Here is a 24,316-nt window from a genome sequence, read left to right as displayed (position 1 = left end):
GAGACTTTGTCTATTTATCCTATCAATGGCCCTCAAGATATTATAAACCTCTATAAAGGTCACCCTTCAGCCTCCGACTTCCCAGAGAAAACAGCCCCAGCCTATTCAACTTCTCCCTTTGGCTCAAATCCTCCAACTCTGGCAACACCTTTGTAAATCTTTTCTGAACTTTTTCAAGTTTCACAATATCTTTCCGATAGAAAGGAGACCAGAATTGCATGCAATATTCCAAAAATATCCTGTACAGCCGCAACATGACCTCTCAACTCCTGTACTCAATACTCTGACCAATAAAGGAAAGCATACCAAATGCCTTCTTCACTATCCTACCTACTTTCAAGGAGCTATGAACCTGCACTCCAAGGTGTCTTTGTTCAGCAACATACCCTAGGGCCTTATCATTCAGTGGATAAGCCCTGCTAACATTTGCTTTCCAAAAATGCAGTACCTCGCATTTATCTAAACTAAACTCCATCTACCACATCTCAGCCCATTGGCCCATCTGATCAAGAGCCCGTTGTATTCTGAGGTAACCTTCTTCGCTGTCCACTACACCTCCAATTTTGGTGTCATCTGCAAATGTACTAACTATACTTCTTATGCTTACATCCAAATCATTTATATAAATGACAAAAAGTGGTGGACCCAGCACCAATCCTTGTGGCACTCCACTGGTCACAGGCCTCCAGTCTGAAAAACAACCCTCCACCACCATCCTCTGTCTTCTACCTTTGAGCCAGTTCTGTATTCAAATGGTTAGTTCTCCCTGTATTCCGTGAGACCTAACCTTGCTAACCAGTCTCCCTTGGAGAATCTTGTTGAACGCCTTACTGAAGTCCATATTGATCATGCCTTTCACTCTACCCTCATCAATCCTTTTTGTGACTTCTTCAAAAACTCAATCAAGTTTGTGAGGTATGATTTTCCATGCACAAAGCCATGCTGACTATCCCTAACCAGTCCTTGCCCTTCCAAATACATGTACATACTGTCTCTCAGGATTCCCTCCAACAACATGCCCACCATTGATGTCAGGCTCATTGGTCTATAGTTCCCTGGCTTGTCCTTACCACCATTCCTAAACAGTGGTACCACGTTAGTCAACCTCCAGTCTTCCGGCACCTCACCTCTGACTATCGATGATACAAATATCTCAGCAAGAGTCCTAGCAATCACTTCCCTAGTTTCCCACAGAGTTCTCGGGTACACCTGATCAGGTCCTGGGAATTTATCCACTTTTATGCATTTCAAGACATCCAGTACTTCCTCCTCTGTAATATGGACATTTTTCAAGATGTCACCATCTATTTCCCTACTTTCTATATCTTCCATGTGCTTTTCCACAGTAAACACTGCTACAAAATGCTCATTTAGTATCTTCCCCATCTCCTGCGGCTCCACACAAAGGCCACCTTGCTGATCTTTGAGGGGCCCTATTCTCTCCCTAGTTACCCTTTTGTCCTTAATGTATTTGTAAAAACCCTTTGGATTCTCCTTAATTCTATTTGCCAAAGCTATCTCATATCCTCTTTTTGCCCTCCTGATTTCACTCTGAAGTATACTCATACTACCTTTAGTTCACCAGCAATCAGTCTATCTCTGAAAGAAACAGAAGGATCATGGATACAGTCATCAGCATCTAAAAGCAGAAGAGAGTGGGAATGGACACCAGATGAAATGATGTGAGTTAAAGAGAAAAAAGTCTACAAGTGATCCAACAGGAGGATTTGAGTTGATTGGTAGTTGAGAAACTGCTGCTAGAGAATATGTTTCCACTATAGAAATTCACATAAGGAATGAAAGAATTTACTCATTCAGAAGGTGAAGCTTATTTATGAGTAAGGACAAACAATTTCTGCCATCTCCCATTGTTATACTACAAGAGTAAGGTTAAAGGAAGTTAAAGTTAGTCAGTCAAGTAGCTTAAACATATTTGTCAAAAATGTGGCAGAACAATTCAGCCAAGTGGAATGCTTGTCTTGTAGCATGTAGGGGGGTGTGGGGGAAGAGGAGTGAAGGTGAGCCTATAAACCGACAGCCACACTCAGACTCAACTCACCAGGACAAAAGGCCCAATATCAATCATGTGCAAGACTAATGATATTTACGAGATTCCATGCAAAGATTGCACAAAACAAGATATAGGCCAAATAGGCACACAACTAAAATCCGCATCCACAAACACAAACAAGCCACGAAATGCCATAACCAGCTGTCTCTAGCAGCCATACACATAGAAGACAGGGACCACAATTTGGACTGGGACAACACAACAGTCATTGGACAAGCTAAACAGAGGACCACCAGAGAATTTCTAGAAGCATGGCACTCTTCCACAGACTCTATCAATAAGCAAATTGACCTCGACCGTTACAACAAACAACTGGAACTGGTAATCAGAAGCAGCAGAAACAGAACCAAATAAATTCCAGAAGACACAGTACAGAAGCGCTTCACAGGAGGCTCCAAATCACTGAAAATGTCACCGAGACAGGGGATGAAACAACTTGCCAGTTCAGCGAACATACCTACAACCATTGCTGGAAAAGCTCAGCAAGTCTGTCAGCATTTGTGAAGAGAAATCAAAGCGAACATTTTGGGTCAAGTGACCCTTCTGCAGACCCTTCCTCTATGAAAGCGTCACTCAACCCAAAACTTTAACTCTGATTTCTCTCCACGGATGCTGCCAGACCTGCTGAGGTTTTCCAGCACTTTCTGTTTTTCTTTCCAATTTACAGCATCCGCAGTTCTTTCAGTTTTTACACAAACACAAGCTCCAGGTTTCAGAGCTTGAACAATAGAATCCCAAATGTCCATTCATGAGGCAGAGGATCCATGGATAGCATATTCAGAGAGATTGTCAACTGCAGGTTAGAAGCAAGCAGGCAGATAGGGAATGGGTGATTGTCAGGTAGTGAAAGAGAAATAGGTTGCAAGTAAAGGTGACACCAGAGGACATTTTCACAAGAGGAGTTTCTGGTTCGGAAAACAGGCAGGCATTTCTGCTGGCATCAACATGGCTTTAGAATGATTTGTTGCGTCCCTCATAGTAGGGTCAGGGATGTCACAGAATGGATGCAGAACTTTCTTCTGGGGGAGGGCAAATAGCTAGATATCATGGTCTACATTGATACTAGCAACACAGGTAAGATGGGAAATGTGATCCTACAATCAAAATTTAAGGAGCCAAGTAGAAAATTAACAAGGAGGATCTCTGAGGTAGGAAACTTCCAGTGCCTAATGCAAGTGAGTACAGAAATAGAAATATAAGACAGATGAATGAGTGGCTAGGAAAATAGCATATGAGGAGTCATTAGTTTCCTGGGACACTGGAACTGACTCTGGCTAAGATGCCACTTGGACAAGCCAGATTGTTTAAGTCTGAACAGATAGGACCATGTTCCTGGAGGGGCATTTTGCCCATGTCATAATGGATGGTTTAAACTAACTTTGAGTTCTGTGCACAGTAACGGCTCCGAGAAGCAGAAGATATGCGTTGGAGGTTGGCACTGAATTAAATTGGTCAAAGAGCAGATGCAGGTACCATGGACCAAATGGACTCCTTCTGCACCAAACTAATTCTGTGATTCTCTGACTCTGTGTCCCCAACACTTAACGCAGCAACATTGAGGAAATACGGGGAATTCAGGGAACTGTAAAACACTCTAGTAGTGTGCAAACCACATATGTGCAGAGGCTTGGATAAAGAAGTGTGAAAACAATCAGGACAGCAATCAACATGAGAACAACACACATGATTCCAACACACCTATAAATTAAGAATGGTCATGCATGAAATCTAGATTTCTGAAATTTTAAACAATCACAAAATCCAAAAAGATTATGAAACTACTTTTATGTTAAACAGTCTCTTGGAGTCTTAAACACTTACATTTTTCAATTCTTTTTGTGTAAATTAAATTGTAACTACCCTAATGCAAATGGATTTTTATTCTTAGTGCATGTACTTTGACCGTAAGAAAAAAAATGTTGTGTTAGTATATTAGGAACTGCAAAGCTTTAAAGAATGAAATGCTAGTTAACCAGGAACCAGGGTGGGGGCAAAAAGTGTTAACCACATGACCAAGGCAGCAAGACAGAATATAAATCTGTAGTTGCAAGTTGTGTTCTGAGCTGTTAATAAACTTATTTGAACTTTTCAAGTTAACTGAATCCATTATGTCATTCTGTATTACTTAAAATAACAAATGCAAATATGACACAGTCATGTGGTGTATGAGCACCTACAACATTATTAGAAAGTGAATTCCAGGGTTTGGATCCAACAACAGTGAAGAAATGGTATTCCCAAATCAGTACTGTGTTTAGAGGGTAAACTAACTCCATGGAGGCTGGCAACTGTCACCAAGTCATCCTTTATTTACATGATTTGGAGATGCCAGTGTTGGACTGGGGTGTACAATGTTAAAAATCATACAGCATCAGGTTATAGTCCAACAGGTTTAATTGGAAGTACTAGCTTTCCAAGCGCTGCTCCGAAAGCTAGTGCTTCCAATTAATCCTGTGGGACTATAACCTGGTGTTGTGTGATTTTTAACTTTATTTACATGTGCATGATACATGCACTCTGACCAGCTAGCTAACAGTCAGTCCCCAGAGTGAAGGGAATCCTGAGACTCCTGTTTATATCTGTCAGCCAGGACTTCCTGATTGGTCCAGCTTAGCTGCCCCAATCAGGGAACTCATACTCAATGAGATCCACCTGGCCAACCTTGTTCCAATCACTGCAGAGGGGATCTTGCAGGTGGTGGTATTTTCATGTATCTTATGCCCTTGTCCTTCTGGGAGGTCGAAAGCATATGAATGCAAGATGCTGCCAAAGAAATCTTGATATGTTGCTGCAAAGTACCTTGTATATAATATATACTGCTATCACATATGTTGTTGGTGAAGGGATTGTGTAGTTAACATAATGAATAGGGTCTTACTTAAGCAGGTGATTTTGTCTTCGATGGGATCAAGCTTCTTGGCTGTTGCTGGACCTGCACACATCCTTGCAAGTGGACATATTAGATCACACTCCTAACTTGTATCTTGTAGATGGTGGACAGATTTTGGGAAGTCAGGATTAGAATTACTCACCAAAGAGTTAATAGCCTCGAATGTGTTCTTGCATTTCTATTACATTTATATGTCGGGTCAAGTTTATTCTCTTTTCAATGGTAACTTCCAGGATGTTGATAATGGGGTTTCAGTGCTATTGCTAATGCATTTTAAAGATGTAGGTTAGATTCTCTCTTGTGGAAGATAGTCATTGTCAGACACTTGGGTGATGCCAATATTATTTGCCACGTTCCAACCAGGCTGAATGTTGTCTACACTTAGGAGCAGATGGCCAGTTTCTGAGGAGTTTCGAATGTTGCCAAACGTTGTGAAATCTTCCATGAACAGCCTAACTTCTGCCCTTATGATGAAACCACTAAGGGTGATTGGGAATTGGAGACTTTCTTGAGGAACCCTTGCAATGATATCCCGTGATTAAGATGATTGGTCATCTCCAAGACTACTTTGATATTAAGGGTAGTCAGGCTCAGCTCATCTTGAGTCCACGTTAGTTCCAAAAAAAGAGTCATTAGTCTCAAAACGTTTATTCTATTTCTCTTTCCACAGATGTTTCCAGACCTGCTGAGTTTCTCCAGCATGTTCTATCTTCAGTGTTTAGTTCAGTATTTTAGTCCATGTTTGAATCATGGCTGCAATGAGGTCAAGAACTGAGTGCTCCGACCAGAACACAGGCTAAATGTCAGTGAGCACATTATCACCACTACCAATAGCAGCCTCATTCCTGATGAAGGGCTCTTGCCCAAAACATTGATTCTCCTGCTCCTCGGATGCTGCCTGACCTACTGTGTTTTTCCTGCACAACACTCTCGACTCTGATCTCCAGCATCTGCAGTCCTCACTTTCTCCTATCACGACCAATAACCCAATCCATCACAATCTGCTACCTCGTGGCCTGTCACATCCCCCATTATGCCTTTACCATTAAGCCAGTGGATCAAACCTGTTTAATGAAGAATGCAGGAGGGCATTCAGGAGCAGCATACCTAAAAATGCAATGTCAACCTGGTGAAGCTACAGAACAGGAATACTTGTGTGGGTCAAAAAGTGTGGTACTGGAAAAGCACAGCAGGTCAGGCAGCATCCGATAAGCAGGAGAGTCGACATTTCGGACATAAGCCCTTCATCAGGAGGACTTATGTGTCAAATAGCAGAAGCAGCAAGTTACAGACTCAGCAAAATTATTCCACATCTAAAAGATCTGATAAGCTCTGCATTCCTGCCATACTGAGCCATGAATGGTGGTGGACAATTCATTAGAGGAGACTTTACAAATATCCCTGACTTTGTTTCTGATTTCTAGCTTTTTAAAAATTGTGTTGAGAGCCTGGTTTTGAATCACGCTATAGCAGATAACGTAATTTTAATTCAATAAATACCTGGACTTAACCACTTGTCAATTGTCAGAAAAAAACAATGTGATTCATTAATGCCCTTAAAGGAAGGACATCTGCCATTCTTACAGGGTCTAGCCTACATGTGACTCCAGATCCATAGCAATGTGATCAACTCTAAACTGCCTTCTGCAATGTCCTAGCAATGTCTTCACTTGTAACAATCATTGCCACGTTTCAAATACGAAATGAAACTGGGCATTGACAACAGCAGAAACAGCCCTGTTGACCCTGCAAAGTCCTCCTCATTATCATCTGGAGCCAGTGTCAGTGAGAGTTGTCTCATTGACTCGTCAAGCAATAGCTTAACATAGCGAAACTTTATCATACCTTACAGACAATGTCCCATACTCCACCATTAACCTCCTTGGATATGTCCTGTCCCACTAGCAGGACAGACTCAGCAGAGGTGGCAGCACAATGTTATACTTTCGGGATGGAATTGTCCTTGGAGTCCTCAACATTGACTCTGGACCCCATGAAATCTCATGGCATCAGGTTATACATGGGCATGGAAACCTCCTGCTCATTACCATGTGCTATCCTCCCTTTGCTGATGGCTCTATGCTCCTACATGTTGAATGACACTTGAAGGAAGCACTGAGTGAGAAAGGGCACAGAATATATTCTTGGTGGGTGATTTCAATATCCACATTGAAAGTGGCTCAGCAGCAGCATTACTGATCAAGCTGGTTGGGTCCGAATGGACATTGTTGCTATACTGAGTGTGTAGCAGGTGATGAAGGGAATAAACAAAGAAAAACATATTTGACCTCATCCTCACCAATTTGCCTGCTGTAGTCATCTGTCCACTACAGAATCGATAAGAGTGACCACCACAGGCATTGAAAAGTCAAAGTCCCAGTGTCACATTGATAATACCTTACATCATGTTGTGTAGCACTGTGTAGCAACTCAAGACTGGGCATCCATGAGGTGCTGTGGGCCATCAACAGCAGAATCATACTCCAACACAGTCATCAATTTTGTGGCCCAGCCTATCTGCTTTTATCATCAAGTCAGTGAAACAACCCTGGTTCAATGCAGAGTGCAAGAGGACATGCCAAAAGTAGCACCAAGCAAACATAAGAAATGCAGTGGCAACCTAATGAAGCTACAAAACAGGACTGCCTGAATGTGTGGGCCACCAGACCACCAACCCTGTGACATCACCAACACCACCCTTCCACTGCCTGCCTGTCATTCATCTTTTGTTTTGAAATCCCATCTCTAAATTAACTGATCAAAACAATGAAACGGAAATGAGTAACAAATACTGTCCATCAAGGTGGCACAGCAATGACAATAACAAAGGGAGGGTAGGGAAAAAAAACAGGGTAAATTAAAATGGAATTGAAAGGAGTAATAATGCTCTCCAGTCCCTGTTGTGCCTACCTGTCTCTAAATGCCTCAAGGATATTGGTGGACACCACGTGCTCCCTCTCCAAGGACACCCAGGCACAAACGTAACTGGGGAAAAGAGACAGACAGGCAATCAAGATTGATGACACCCTAACACATGGAGCTACACTCCATGTGAAAACACTCAATGCAGCAAGATGGTGCCGGATATGGTCGTCTCCTTGCGAGTTCCTGCATGCAGATCTAAGTTTCCTATTTCCTACAATCGTTCTACACTCTTTACTTATCTATGCTACTTAATTCTGTGGTCTGCCTGTATTGCTCACAAGACAAAGCTTTTCACTGTGCTTCGGTACACATGACAATAAATTCAATTCAATTCAATTCAATATACAACTTGCTTTTGTTTGAAAACCCACCAGAAAATCACCTATTTGACCAATTAAACAATTAACAAATTAGAAGCACTGCTGTAGCCATGCAACTTTATTCTTTAATTTTGTTAAACCACCATCAAATCACCTAAAAAGATCAACTAAACAATTGACAAGCACGACTCACTAGGAGAAATGCAGCAATTAGAAAAAGTGAACAAAGTGAGGGGATTAAAGCATACAATTTCAGGAATTTACAAATCAGTCTACTGTTAAAATACGCATGTGCGGCTAGTGGGACTTGAATCTGAAATGCTGGCTCCAGAGTATGGGGCCTGACTTTAATGAGTTGTCAAACAAAAGTCTTTCTCTTCAACATTTAATAGCATCACTGTTCTATCTTACTTTACGAAGTGTATGTCCACAGAAACAGATTAATGTCTGGTTAAGAATGAAAACTCATCCCACATCTCAACTCCTCAGTCATGGGTATCTCATTTATTATTTAGCTCTGCCTTGGTTCTGTACCTTTCTTTAATTCAACTGTTCAAAACATGAAGATTTCTGACTGAATTCACAAGTAATGAGAAAGGGAATGTGCCAACAGTTTTTAAAATGTGTATGGAATCAAAAAAAAACTGGCCAGCAGTAAGAAGTGAATATATGTCTTTCAGCCTGACACTGGGAACAATGGAACATCGTAATCATAGAATCACAGAATCCCTGCAGTGTGGGAAGAGGCCATTTGGCCCATCATAACTGCACTGACCTTCCAAAAAGCTTCCTACCAACCCTCCACCTTATTTATATAACCCCACATTTACTATGGCTAATCCACCTAGCTGGCTCATGCTTGCATACTACAGGCAATTTGCCACAACCAATCCACCTAACCTGCAAATCTGTGGACAGTAGTAGGAAACCAGAATACCCAGCAGAAACCCACGCACGCATGGTCAAAACATGCAAACTCCATAAATGATCTGGAGGGGATTACAGGTGGTCTGATTAGCAAGTTTGCAGATGACACTAAGATTGGTGGAGTAGCAGATAGTGAAGGGGACTGTCAGAGCATACATCAGAATATAATAGATTGGAGAGTTGGGTGGAGAAATGGCAGATGGAGTTCAATCTGACAAATGTGATGTAATACATTTTGGAAGATCCAATTCTAGAGCGAACTATACGGTAAATGGAAAAGCCCTGGGGAAAATTGATGTACAGAGATATCTGAGTCGAGAGTGTGGTGCTGGAATGACAGAGCAGGTAAGGCAGCATCCAAAGAGCTGGAGAATTGACGTTTCAGGAATGCTGAAGGGCTCATACCCAAAATGTCAATTCTCCTGCTCCTCAGGTCAGGATGCTGCCTTACCTGCTGCATCTTTCCAGCACCACACTCTCAACTCTTATCTCCAGCATCTGCAGTCCTCACTTTCTCCTAGTACAGAAAGATCTGAGTGTTCAGGTACATTGTATCCTAAAGGTGGCAATGCAGGTCGATAGAGAGGTCAAGAAGGCATATGGCATCGTACGGGGTGTTGAGTACAAGAGTTGGTAGGTCATGTTACAGTTGTATAGGACTTTGGTTCGGCCACATTTAGAATACTGCGTACAGTTCTAGTTGTCACATTACCAAAAAGATGTGGATGCTTTGGATAGGGTACAGAGGAGGTTCACCAGGATATTGACTTGTATGGAGGGTACTAGCTATGAAGAAAGGTTGAGTAGATTAGGATTATTTTCATTAGAAAGATAATGGTTGAGGGAGGAACTGATTTAGGTCTAAAAAATCATTAGAGGTATAGACAGGATGGATAGCAAGAAGCTTTTTTCCAGAGTGGGGAATTCACACTAGGGATAACAAGTTCAAGGTGAGAGGGGAAAAGTTTAAGGGAGATATGCGTGGAAGGTTCTTTATGCAGAGCGTGGTGGGTGCCTGGAATGCATGCCCAGTGGAGGTGGTAGAGGTGGGCACGATAGCATCATTTAAGATGTACCTAGACAGATACATGAATGGGCAGGGAGCAGAGGGATCCAGATCCTTAGAAATAGGCGACAAGTTTAGATAGAGGATCTGGATCGGCGCAGGCTTGGACAGCTAAAGGGCTTGTTCCAGTGCTGTAATTTTCTCTGTTCTTTGTTCCACATAGTCACCCAAGGCTGGAATTAAACCCGGGTCCCTGAGACAGTAATGCTAACCACTGGGCCAACATGCTGGTGAATTTAGTGGAACAGATTTTTCTTTTAACTTAATCATAATTGTTCTGGTTATTGTTCTTTTGAACTTCTATCTTTTGTTTCTCCTGAGCTGAAAGTGCAGCATCTTAGAATCATAGAGTCATACAGCACAGAAACAGACACTTTGGTCCATCCTGTCCATGCCAAACATAATCTCAAGCTAAACTAGTCCCACCTGCCAGCTCTTAGCCCATATCACTCCAAAACGTTCCTTTTCATGTACTTATCCAAGTAACGCAAGAGTCTATGATGTCAGGACAATATTCGGAGTATATTGTTAGATGATTGTCTTCTATTAGTTCGCCAGAGTGCTGGAATAAGCCGGGTACTTTCAGAACAGTAACCTGTACCTAGTGGAGTACCAAAGGGATCACTGCTGGAGTCACAATTATTTACAGTGTACTTTAATGACTTGGATGATGGAAGTGAATATGCTCCAGTCAAGTTTGTGAGTGACACAAAACTAGGTGGAAAGTCAAGTCATGAGGATGATACAAAGATTCTGCAGAAGGATAGAAATAGATTAAGTGAGTGGGTAAGAAGTTGACAGATGGAATATTATGTGGAGTTAATGCACTTTAGCCGGCAGAGGAGGAGCTGACTACTATTTAAATGGAGTCCTTGAGCACAAATCGCAAAAAATCTCCAGCATAAACGCTCAACGGGTAATAATCAGGGAAAATGGAACATTAATGATTATTTCAAAGAGAATGGAATATATATGTAAGGGAGTTTTGCCAAAACTATACAAAGTGCTAGTTAGGCCACACCTGGAATACAGATGAGTAATTTTGGGCCATTTATCTCAGGAAAGGTGGACTGCATTAGAATCAGTCCAGAGAAAGTTCACAATGTTGATCCTAGACACGGAGGGATTTTTCTTGGGAGGAAAGATTGAGTAGGTTGGACCTGTACTCAGAGGAGTTTCCATGAATGAAAGACAACCTTCTGAAACATAGTGGGCTTGAAACAGTAGATGCTGAGGGATTGTTTCCCTTTTGGGTAGAGTCTAGAATAGAGGGCATAATCTCAGAGTAAGGGGTTGCCCGCTAAGGAGAGAGATGAGATATTTCTTTTCTCACAGGGTAGTGAATGTGTAGAACTCTTTACCACTGAACCCTGTCGAGACTGGATCATTCAATATATTCAAAGGTGAAATAGACAGAATTTTAATTAATAAGAGAAAGAAGGATTATGGGGAAATGGCAGGGAAAGGGAGTCCATGATCTTGCTGAACAATGGAGCAGATTCAATGGGCCAAGTAACCTATTTTTGTTCTTACACGATATGGTCCAATGATGCAGTAATTGCCAAATTACTGTTTACTTCCAATAAAATGCACAAAATGACATACTATTCAATAATCAACTTTTGGGATCCTCCAGTATGTTACCCACCAGCTCCTGCTCCAAAGGTCCTGTCCCACAATATAAAGAAGCAATAACGATTCTCTCCTTAGCCATTTTGGTATGTTCCTTCATTACAACTTGAACAGATAAGGTTTCCTGCTTCTTGAAACCTTCAGTTTGCTATCACCTACATACAACAGTTGGTTCTGATAGAATGTTCTGTTCTTGTACGATCCCACGTTATACGAAAATCGCGCAATGACCAAACCTTTTGAATTAATGAGGCCAGAGTCACATTATAGTCAGTACAGGGAAGAAAATTTCATGGTTCTACAAATAATTGTCAAAATTCTTCAATGGCATTAAAGCCAATTCGTGTCGAAGACACTCTCATTATGTCAGAACCAACTGTATGTCCTAATTTAATTCATCTTCCCTTTCATTCAATGCAACCTTGGTGTTTCATGAGGTGAGCCACCATCCCTCAGCTCTAATAGAAGGTAATAGTGCTACTTTCCAAGATTTCTGATTTAGACTTCTGTTCCTAAAAGTTTGCAGATGGTACAATTATTGCACAGCTGTAACAAGTAGATGTTGGTTACAGCATATCATTTTACGATGACAGTGCTCAAGTATGTTGCTCAGAATTTGAAGGCAATTGAGAATGCAAACAGCTGGACATCATGTAACTGAGCATGTGGTAAAGGACCTTTGGCTCACCAACAGCTGAATTTATGTTCAAGTTTAATTTACAATAGAATTCCTAAAAAGTAACACATTTTTTTTTCTTAATATCAGGAGTGATTAGATAAGAGTATAAAACTTTAAATAATAAATTATTCTAAACCGTAATCAATCAGCTAACTTTTAGTGATTCAAAACATGTTGCCCCAGGTGTATACTTTAATGAACTATTCATGAAAAATAATGTTTAAAAATGCTCTGCCTTGCAGATTATAATATTATAATGTCTCCCAAAGCACACAGATAAGAACTATAGTGAATAAACTGATGAAATTAATCACAAGGGGTTAATTTGGAACATTTAAAGTTTCATGCCAATTGCCAAATTTACACAATAAGTCATAAACCTATCAAGTTTTTAAGCATGTGGAACCTTCTTAAGTTCCAGAATATGATTTTGATACCATTTTGAGATGAAGATGTGGTATGATCATGATCACATAAACATTTATCAGGATTGGAGAGGATGACATTGATTGTTCCATAATTTTCGACGAATTACAAAGTGGATTCTTTCGCATTCCTGATTTTCCTCTGGAGTATTTGTGCTGATTTATTGTCATTACTACAATGGGAAATTTCAACCATTTTCACAATCATCCCAATCTTTCAAGTTGCCTCATAACTGACAGCATTAAAATCTGGACAATAAAAATTGCACAACACATACAACTATAACAAAAACAGAAATTGCTGGAAAATTTCAACATGTCTGACAGCATCTGTACAGAGAAATCAGAGTTAATGTTTTGGGTCCAGTGACCCTTCAGAATTGTATTGTAATCCATTCTCACTGTCATTGGCTCAGTATGGTTGACCAGGATGAACCAAACTCAATTTGACTTCTGCAAAGAAAAGTATCAACTACTGGAATTTCTACATATTAAAACAAGTCTTAGGGTAAACATTTCTGTGCACCCACTTTCAAGCAAATGAGAGGTGAAATCATAAACTGTCCCCACAACATGGTGTCATTGCTGGAGCCGTCTTATGAACTCACATGCATCAGAAGTCAGTGAATGCATCATCTTGTGGCATCTCCTCATCACTGCCCCACCAAACTCTCTCACTGAAAAACACTCAACTCGCTCTCTCCTCAGCATTCTAGTCCTCAGGATTCACACATTATGTTCAGGTACACCACACACACCTTTCAATGATAGCAGCCTCATGCCCACCTCTCCCACATACTCCAGTTATTCAGACATGTCAGGAACATAGCTCTCACAATGAAGCACTGCTAGTGCTGTACTTCCCCCTCTTTTGCAGAACAATGTCACACATGGTAGAAGGGTCAAAGTTAAACCAAAGTGAAAGAAAGAGGTCTTTTTCCCTTGAGCATAACGTGGAGATGATATTGTGTATTAAGGGTCCAGCAGTGACCGAGTTTGTAGGAACAAGCCTCATTGAGATAATTTGTGATGATGGTATTCTATTGCCTTGTGTTGTCCACCCCACTCTCATCCTATTATCTGGAATAAAATGCAAACAGAAAATGGGGTGATCATAGCCCTCATAAATTTACAACCTGAGACCTGTCCCTCACCTCACCCTTCCTTCCTGATTTTGTGGCTTTCAATCTTTCAAGAACTGCTGCTTGTTCAATGACAGCAGCCCCAAGAGGAAGAAAGAGAACAACACCACCGCACTGTTGAAGAAGCATCATCACTTGATTGGACACTCAATCACCAGCTCAGACACTGGCACAATGTCTACCTTAGAGATAAATATAAAGTAAAGATCTGTATATGGTGATTACATGGGCTGTGGTCATCCCAGTGAGAAAGGAAAGCTTCTGTCCCGGCTCAGTGGAGGGTGAGGTCCCAGGTGACTTCAGCTCCAGTACACTCAGATATACTTGTCTATTAGTGGCATCCTTTCTCTTGTGAGGCACCTCAATATCCAGGATACTTTCTAAGCCCTGTTTCAAACCTTAGTTGCTTGCTATCTCCTGGAATAATTCCTACTTGAGAGTCTAGATTACAGTGGTGCTGGAAAAGCACAGCTGGTTAGGCAGTATCCGAGGAGCAGGAAAATTGACAGTTTGGACAAAAGCCCTTCATCAGGACTGCTCCTGCTCCTTGGATGCTGCCTGACTGGCTGTGCTTTTCCAGCACCACTCTAAGCTAGACTCTAATTTCCAGCATCTGCAGCCTTCACTTTTGCCTAATTCCTACTTGAGTTCTACTACAATGATATTCACTGCTCTTGTCTTCTGGTTGGGTCTCCAACTACACTGCACCAAGGGTGACTGGACCCGAAATGTTACCTCTGGTTTTTCTTCACAGATGCTGCCAGACCTGCTGAGATTTTCCAGCAACCCCTATATTTGTTAGCAACTCAGTATGGTTCAATTGCCTTTTCAGCAATGCACCTCAACAGATTATTTCTGCATAGCAATTGCTTCTCTTTCTCTGAGGACTTCCCTGAATCCCAAGTACAGTGAGACTTCTTGGCGTATTTTCTTGATTACTTCAACTACACTGAACAGATGTAGTTCAAATATTTTCCCTGCAGTATAGCTAAGAATCAATACTCCTAACGTGGAGTCAGCCCCCTCTCTGTCTCTTTCTCCAAATACTGTGCATCTGGAACTGCATTTTCAGTGATCACTGAACTATCCCGAGTGACAGTTTAATATCCTTGCATTAATCCACACCCAAATCACAGGCCAGAATTGAATGTTGCCACCTCACAACTTTTGGAACTGCTTATTTCCTGAACATTACAAGTCACAGATGGTGGCTTGCTCAGTACAAGGAAACATGGATAAAACTAGAGGATTTCAGCATACCAGGGCAAGAGCAAACAACATATTCAACATCTTTTAGTGTGCTGCCATTAGTACAGCCAGAAGCTAATGAAGATACAATGTGCCAAGACAGGCGATGACCTGTATTTTCTAAAGAGGGAGAAGCAGGATAAGCAGACAGGATTTACTAGGATACTACAATTAAAGGGCATTTTTCCTATTATATATTTTTCACCAACACATCCACAGAAGAAAAAGAAATGGAATGTTCACTCTTTTGTATTCCCTTACCTCTTGACTTTGTGAATGATATTGCTTGGCTGTAGCGTTACCAAGGTTTGCCAAGGAGTGCAGATCCAGGACAGAATAGTTTTTGACAAGAACAGGAGCATTCATTGAGATAATCCATCCTCTTGAGAGGGAGCTTCAAGGCTGGATCAGTGAAAATAAAAGATTTATAAGATTTTGAGAGATGTAATGAGATTCTTGACTCATTAAGTTCTGGAGAAGTTACTGAGGAATTAGATCTGTCTTGATCACATTTGCTATTTGATGTGTGTTGTAGGATCAGAGCTGTTACCTATGTTTGCCAGATATTAAGTTTGAGTGTTAGAAATATGTTGTACATATATTGTGGATTGTATTACTGCCTTGACTTGTAACACCTTTTTGCTTTGTTTTGCCATGGAAACTTTAATCGTTATTCACGTAGTAAGTCCCGTAGTAAGGTGTTATTCTCCTACTAAGTCCCCTGGATCGATTTATTTTCATCAACGTAAATGTTACTGGTTCCTAACCAGATGGAAACATAATTTGACAAATTTGGACCAGATCATAACATAAAATTGGCGATCTGGTGGCGATCACCTGGAAAGACAGTAAGCTACTCTTCCATTTTACATTCTGATAAGGGGACTAGCAGGGATGGCAGTGCAGGGCGAGGAGTGTTCCTCCTGCATGATGTTTGAGTTGAGGGACGCCACTAGTGTCCCATCCAAGCACATTTGCAGGAAGTGCACCCAACTCTCGCTCCATCAAGACCTCATTAGGGAACTGGAGCAGGAGCTGGATGAACTTTGGATCATTCGGGAGCAGAGGCTGTGATAGATAAGAGTTACAGGGAAGCAGTTACTCCTAGGCATGAAGAAAGCTCGGTAACTGTTCGAAGGGGGAAAAAACAGTCAGTGCAGGGATCCCATATGTGAGTTCCCCTAAAAAACAGGTATACCGTTTTGGATACTGTTGGGGGAGACAACTTACCAGGGGCATGCAGCGGGGTGCAGGTTCTGGCACAGAGTCTGTCCTTGTTGCACAGAAGGGAAGGACGGAAAGGAGGACAGTGTTAGTCATTGGGGACTCAATGGTTAGAGGGTCAGATAGAAGATTTGCTTGGAATGAACGAGACTCGCAGCTGGTGTGTTACTTCCCAGGTGCCAGGGTCTGTGATATCTCAGATCGTGTCTTTGAGATCCTGAAGGGAAAGGATGACCAGCCCCAGGTTGTGGTCCATGTAGGTACCAACGACATTGGTAGAAAGAGGGATAAGGATGTAAGGCAGGATTTCAGGGAGCTAGGGTGGTAGCTGAGAGCTAGAACAAACAGTTGTTATCTCAGGTTTGTTACCTGTGCCACATGACAGCAAGGCAAGGAATAGGGAGAGATATCAGCTGAACACGTGGCTGCAGGGATGGTGCAGGAGGGAGGGTTTCAAGGATATGCATAATGGGGCTCATTCTGGGGAAGGTGGGACCTTTACAAACAGGACAGTTTTCACTTGAACCAGAGGGGTACTAATATCATGAGAAATTTGCTGGTACTATTCGGGAGGGTTTAAACCAGTTTAGCAGGGGGGTGGGAACCTGAGGTATAGTTCCAGTGCACAGGTGGATGAGAGTAAGGAGGGAATGGACAGGATTTCATGGTCACAGGAATATGCTGGCATAGAGCATGCTGGTTTGAAATGTGTCTACTTCAACGCCATATCTATCTAAAATAAGGTAGGTGAGCTTTCAGCATGAATACGCACCTGGGATTTTGATGTTGTGCCCATTTCGGAGACATGGATAGAGCAGGGTCAGGAATGGATGTTGCTGGTTCCAGGGTTTAGATCTTTCACTAAGAACAGGGAAGACGCTAAAAGAGGGGGAGGTGTGGCCTTGTTAGTCAAGGACAGTATAAAGGAGGCTGAAAGAACTTTTGATGAAGACTCATCTACTGAGGTATTATGGGCTGAGGTTAGAAACAGGAGAGGAGAGATCACACTGCTGGGAGTTTTTCATAGGCCTCCTCAGAGTTCCAGGGAGGTGGAGGAGAGGATCGACAAAACGATTCTGGTTAGGAGTGAAAGGAACAGGGTGGTCATTATGGGGGACTTTAACTTCCTCAATGTTGACTTGAAATGCTCTAACTCTAGTACGTCGGGTGGATCAGTTTTTGTCCAATGTGTGCAGGCCAACAAGAGGGGAGGCCACACTGGATCTCGTGCTTGATAATGAACCAGGCCAGGTGTTTGATTTAGTGGTAGGTGAACACTTTGGAGAGAGTGACCATAATTCGGTTAAATTTAGTTTAGCGATCGAAAGGGATAGGTACGTGACACAGGGCAGGGTTATAGGTGGGGGAAGGGCAATCATAATGTGATTAGCCAAGACTTAGGATACATAGAATGGTGTAGCAAAATGCAGGGGATGGGGACAATCAAAATGAGGAGCTAGTTTAAGGAACAGATATTGCTAGGTATGTCCCTATCAGAGAGGAAGTGATAAGTTAAGGGAACCATGGTTTACAAAAGAAATTGCATCTCTTGTTAAGCAGAAGATGGAGGCCTATGTGACGATGAGACGAGATGGTTCAGAAGAGGCGATGGAGAGTAACAGATTAGATCAGAAGGATTTTAAAAAAGAGTTAAGAAGAGTAAAGAGAGGACATGAGTAGTCTTTAGCAGGCAGAATAAAGGAGAACCCTAAAGCTTTTAATAGGTATGTGGGGAATAAAAGGATGACAAGGATAGGAATAGGGCCAGTCAAAGACAGAAGTGGGAAGTTGTGTGTGGGCCTTGCGGAGATTGGAGAGTTGCTAAATGAATATTTCTCATCGGTTTTCACTCAGAAAAAGGAGAATATTGTAGAGGAGAAGAATGAGATACAGGATATTAGACTAGAAAGGATTGAGGTTCATAAAAAAAGAGGTGTTATCAATTCTAGAAGGAGTGAAAGTAGACAGGTCCCCTGGGCTGGATATGATTTATCTGAGGATTCTCTGGGATGCTAGGAAGGAGATGTTGGAGCATTTGGCCTTGATCTTTGAGTCGTTGTGGTCTACAGGTTTAGTACCAGATGACTAGGGGATTGCAAATGTTGCACCCTTGCTCAAGAAGGGCAGTAGAGATGACCCAGGTAGTTATAGACCAGTGAGTCTTACGTCTGTTGTAGGAAAAGTTTTGGACAGGATTATAAGAAATAGGATTTATAATCATCTAGCAAGCAGCAATTTGATTGCAGATAGTCAACATGGTTTCATCAAGGGCAGGTCACGCCTCACAAACCTCACTGAGTTTTTTGAGAAGGTGGCCAAGAAGGTGTCCAGGGCAGTTGACGTGGTGTACATGGACTTCAATAAAGCCTTTGATAAGGTTTCACATAATAGGTTGTTGAAAAAAATGCAGAGGCATAGGATTGAGGGTGATTTAGAAGTCTGAATTAGAAACTGGCCTTCTATAAGAAGGCAGCGAGTGGTGGTTAATGGAAAATATTCATCCTGGAGTCTGGTTACTTGTGGTGTGCCACAAGGATCTGTTTTGGACCACTGCTGTTTGTCATTTTTATAAATGATTTAGAAGCAGGCATAAGTGGATGGGTTAGTAAGTTTACAGATGACACTAAAGTCGGTGGAGTCGTAGACAGTGTGGAAGAATGTTACAGGTTGCCGGGGGGACTTGGATAAACTGCAGAGTTGGGCTGGGAGGTGGCAAATGGAGTTCAATGCAGATAAATGTGAGGTGATTCACTTTGGTAAGAATAACAGGAAGGCAGAATACTGGGTCAATGGAAAGTGTAGATGTGCAGAGGGATCTTGGAGTTCATGTACATAGATCCCTGAAAGTTGCCACCCAGGTTGATAGTGCTGTTAAGAAGATATACGGTGTGTTAGGTTTTATTGGTAGAGGGATTGAGTTAAGGAGCCGTAATGTCATGCTGCAACTATACAAATGCTAGTGCAGCCACACTTGGAATATTGTGTACAGTTCTGGTCGATCCATTACAGGAAGGATGTGGAAGCATTGGAAAAAGTGCAGAGGAGGTTTGCCTAGTCTGGAGGGAAAGTCTTATGAGGAAAAGCTGAGAGACTTGAATCTGTTCTCATTGGAGAGAAGAATGCCAAGAGGGAATTTGATAGAGATATACAAGATGATCAGAGGATTGGATCGGGTAGACAGTGAAAGTCTTTTTCCTCGGATGATGATGCCAGCTTGTATGAGGGGGCATTGGTGCAAATTGAGGGGTGATAGACTTAAGACAGATGTCAGAGGCAGGTTCTTTACTCAGAGAGTGGTAAGGGTGTGGAATGCCCTGCCTGTCAATGTAGATCACTCAGCCACATTAAGGACATTTAAACAATACTTGGATAAGCACATAGATGATGATGGGATAGTGTAAGGGGATGGGCTTAGATTAGTTTACAGGTTGGCACAAGATCGAGGGCTGAAGGGCCTATTCTGCGCTGTATTATTCTACTTTCTACATTCTATGTTCTAAGATCAAATCACACAGAAATTGAATGGTAATGTGACAGAATAATTCTTTCACTGGTATGTTGCTTCAGGGTGTGTTGAAGGTGGTGACATAGTTCCTTGACAACCTCCTTTTTCAATCTGAATCACCTCAGGCCCTGGAACTGGCTTCGGCTTCTCATTCTCCTCCTCCTTTTGTGAAGATCTTCCTCTTCTTGCAGCCTCTGTCCTATTCACCGATTGTGTTTCAGGTTCAGATGCAGTACAATGACAGGCCCCATATCTCTTGCAGCTGGACAAAAATCTTCTTTAATCTTTGATTGAATGAATAAGTTCACTAAAAGACCTCTGAAAACTGTTGATAGCACTTGCACCAAGTTTGCAATGGAAGACGTAAGTTAAAAGTTCAAGTCAGAAGCCTGTCTCTTTAAATGGCGCTACTCTGAGCTTCACATCAGCTGAGAATGATAAGAACAGGCATTCAGTGGATCTGCACAGTCATAGTTACAATAACATGCATCATGAGGTGGCACGGTGGCTCAGTGTTCAGCACTGCTGCCTCACATCACCAGGGTCCCAGGTTCAATTCCAGCCTCGGGTGACTGTGTGGAGTTTGCATATTCTCCCTGTGTCTGTGTGGGTTTCCTCCGGGTGCTGTGATTTCCTCCCACAGTCCAAAGTTGTGCAGGTCAGGTGAATTGGCCATGCTAAATTGCCCATAGTGTTAGGTGCATTAGTTAGAGGGAAATGGGTCTGGGTGGGTTACTCTTTGGAGGGGTCAGTGTGGACTGGTTGGCCCAAAGGGCCTGTTTCTGCACTGCAGGGAATCTAATCTAAATCAGCTTCAGTGGTGATTAACATCATAATCAGATCTTTCCCATACAATGAGAAAGTGAGGACTGGAGATCAAAGTCGAGAGTGTGGTACTGGAAAAGCACTGCATGTCAGGCAGCATCTGAGGAGCAGGAGAATCAACGTTTCATGAATAAGATTGATTCTTGATGAAGGGCTTATGTCTGAAATGCCAATTCTCCTGCCTTTCCCATACTATGACACACCAGTAACGATCACACTGATCAGTACAGTAAATCACATGGGATCTGCCAAAAGTGGCTGTCAGTGCACTTATGACTTCTGGGTTCTGTAATGCTGGCACCAAATAGAGACTATTTTCCCAACCCTTACATTCTCAAGATTTTACCTTTGAGCTCTTTCCTGCTTGGTTCAGTTGGTAGGATTATGAGCAGGAGAAAGTGAGGTCTGCAGATGTTGGAGATCAAAAAGTCAAAAAGTGTGGTGCTGGAAAAGCACAGCAGGTAAGGCAGCACCTGAGGAGCAGGAGTCAATGTTTTGGGCATAAGCCCTTCCTGATGAAGGGTGTATGCCCAAAACATCGATTCTCCTGCTCCTCGGATGTTGCCTGACCTGCTGTTCTTTCCCAGCACCACACTTTTACAATTATGAGTATGCCTCATTGTAAAGGAATTAGGGTCACATTGCTATATTTTTAGAATGATACACAGTAGCACAGAGAAGTGTTACATTGTGCTATCCTTTGAATGAAATGTTGAATTAAAGTAATCTTTTCTCATAATTTAGATGGATATTAAAAATCCCTTAGCATTAATTGAACAACCAGAAATCCAACTGGCATCCTGATCAATTTGCCTCCCTCAAATAGCAGTCCCAATTTATTATGTACCTCACTGATGCATGAGGGATTCTGCTCCGCACAAATTGATTGTTCTGTTGCATAACGACAACAAATATTCTTCAAAGTAAAACATTATGGTAGGAACTATTATAAGCATAATATGAAAACGAGACTCTTTCCGTGTTGTTTGTTGTGACAAATCCTGTATACGCCTCTTCGTCCTATCCAAACAAATGAAACATTTGTTGATCTATGCTCTGCACTTTCATTCGGTAGCAGCTGCGCATTACTATCATTAAGTGGCTCAGCAGAAATGTGAAGTACTGAGGAACAATTATTATTTGCCGGTGATTATAGGCAGAAATGAAACAGAAATAATTCTTGACAAATCTTTTGAAGATTTTCATGAGTGCAACTAACAGAAATATGGTATGTTTGGATTTTCAAAGCATATTCTAAAACATGTTACACAAACTTAGGGCTCTTGTGGAATGGGAATGTTATGTTAACTTGGTTTGTGGATTGGTTAACAGAGAATAGGCCAATCAGTTGACTGGTTGGCTAGTTTGTGATGCCAACAGTGCAGGTTCAATTCCCATATTGACTGAGGTCATCGTATAGGTGCGACTCTCTCAACCCTGCCCTACTTCATCTGAAGCCTGGTGACCATCAGGTCAAACTCACCACCCTGTCTCTAATAGAGAGCAGCTATTAATCCTCCAGAACCGTGGTGACTTTCACTTTCAGCAGTCAAATCTCAACTACTTACAATTTATACCCATGATTTTGTTGAGGGGATCAATCGTAAATGCATCTATGTTCAATGATGATGAGAATGCAAAGTTCTGTGGGAAACTAAGCTATGAGGAAGTAATAAAGAAACTGCAGAGGAATGCCTTAAATTGATGGCAAATGGAATATAATATTTTCACTAAGGAACAATATAATAGAAAATTTGTAGGGAAATAGTAGGGGGTTGGGTCATTTTATGGGTTTAGATTAATGAAGAGGAGGACCAGCTGACATGAATGTAAGCATACTGAGGGAAGTAAGGGTAGAAATTGAGGAGGTGCTGGTTGGACATTTCCAATCCTTCTTAGATAGAGTGTGGTATGAGAGGAATAGGGAATTGCAAGTGTTACACTCATTCAAAAATGGGTCATTAAGCGATGAGGTACCTTTTATAAATAATGAGTTGGTATTCAAATTAGCAATCACGTGGGCAAATGCTTGTTAATTAAGAATAGCCAACATGGATTTGATAAAGGAAAATCATGTTTAATTAACTTACTCGAGTATTCTGATGAGGTAACAGAGACGAGGATAATAAAGCGCAAATTGACTTTTAGAAGGTACTTAAGAAAGTGCCATACAAAGACCTGTGAGCAAAATTAGAGCTTATGGAATAAAAGTTTTCCTAGATGTGCAATGGAGGGAATCCAGTTTGCTGAAGATGGACTAAGATCCAATTCAATTTTACATTTTCTGGACATATCATTCCATTTCACAACTCTTCTTTTCTAGATCCTTCATTTATTCAAATTGCAGTAAAATATCACTCTGATCTAAATGACTTTGTTCTATTTGGTTGTATGAAGTAAAACTTTGACGCTTGCTGATGATTTTTTAAAAAAAGTAGCAATATAGTAAGTCGACAGCAGGAAAATGGAGGGCCTCAGGAATTTATAGAGAGACTGGTGAAATTGGTGAACACATGACAGATACAATTTAATGCAGCTAACTTTAAAGCGATATGCCTTTGCAGGAACAACAGGCAGAGGCAACATAATCTAAATGGTACTATTTTGAGGTTCATAGAAGAGTAGAGAGTCCTGATGTGCATATGATCAAAACTTGGAAGGTTATGGTCAGGTTGATGAGGCAATTATGAAGAATTTGTAATACCAGGACATCCTGCTAAACTTTTATGAACTAGTCAGGCTTCAGCTGGAATATTGTGTATAATTCTGAACACTCTAGAAAGGATACCAAAAACATTGGGGAAATGTGGTGAGGAATTTTAACTAAATATGAAAAATTGGAGAAGATTGGGCTCATTTTGGTTCATGGAGAGAACATTTAAGGAGACCCATTAGAGACATTCAATTATGAAAGGTTTCATTATAGCAGGTTGAAAGATTTTGTTTTGTCTGCATTGTTAACCAGAGGTCATATGTTCTAAATGAGTCCTAATAACTAAAGAGGACTTGAAGACGAAATGTTCCAACACAGCAGGTTGTTAAAATTTGTAATATGTGACATAAAGCATTGATTTCCAATTCCAATGATAATTCCAAAATTAGGAAATTTGGGAAATTTCAATAGACCCAGCACAGATGGAAATGATTCGAGTGACCTCTTCTACACAATAATATTTTACAACTGTACAATTCAGCTCTGTAATTCCATATATATAGGTGCTATGGAGATCCAAGCAGGCTATAGTCCTATTCTGGCTCCCACCCACAACTCTTTCTCCAGTACATTGATGATATCAATGGTGCTGCTTCACTTTCTTGTCCAGAATCAGAAAAGTTTATCAATTTCGCTTCCAATTTCTACCCCACTAGCACCTTCACCTGATCCATCTCTGACTTCTCCCTTCCCTTCATCGACATCTCTGTTTCCATTTCTTGTG

The sequence above is a fragment of the Chiloscyllium punctatum genome, chromosome 25 (assembly GCF_047496795.1).
Source record: "Chiloscyllium punctatum isolate Juve2018m chromosome 25, sChiPun1.3, whole genome shotgun sequence".
NCBI classification, from domain to species: Eukaryota; Metazoa; Chordata; class Chondrichthyes; order Orectolobiformes; family Hemiscylliidae; genus Chiloscyllium; species Chiloscyllium punctatum.
This window is presented reverse-complemented; position numbering follows the sequence as displayed.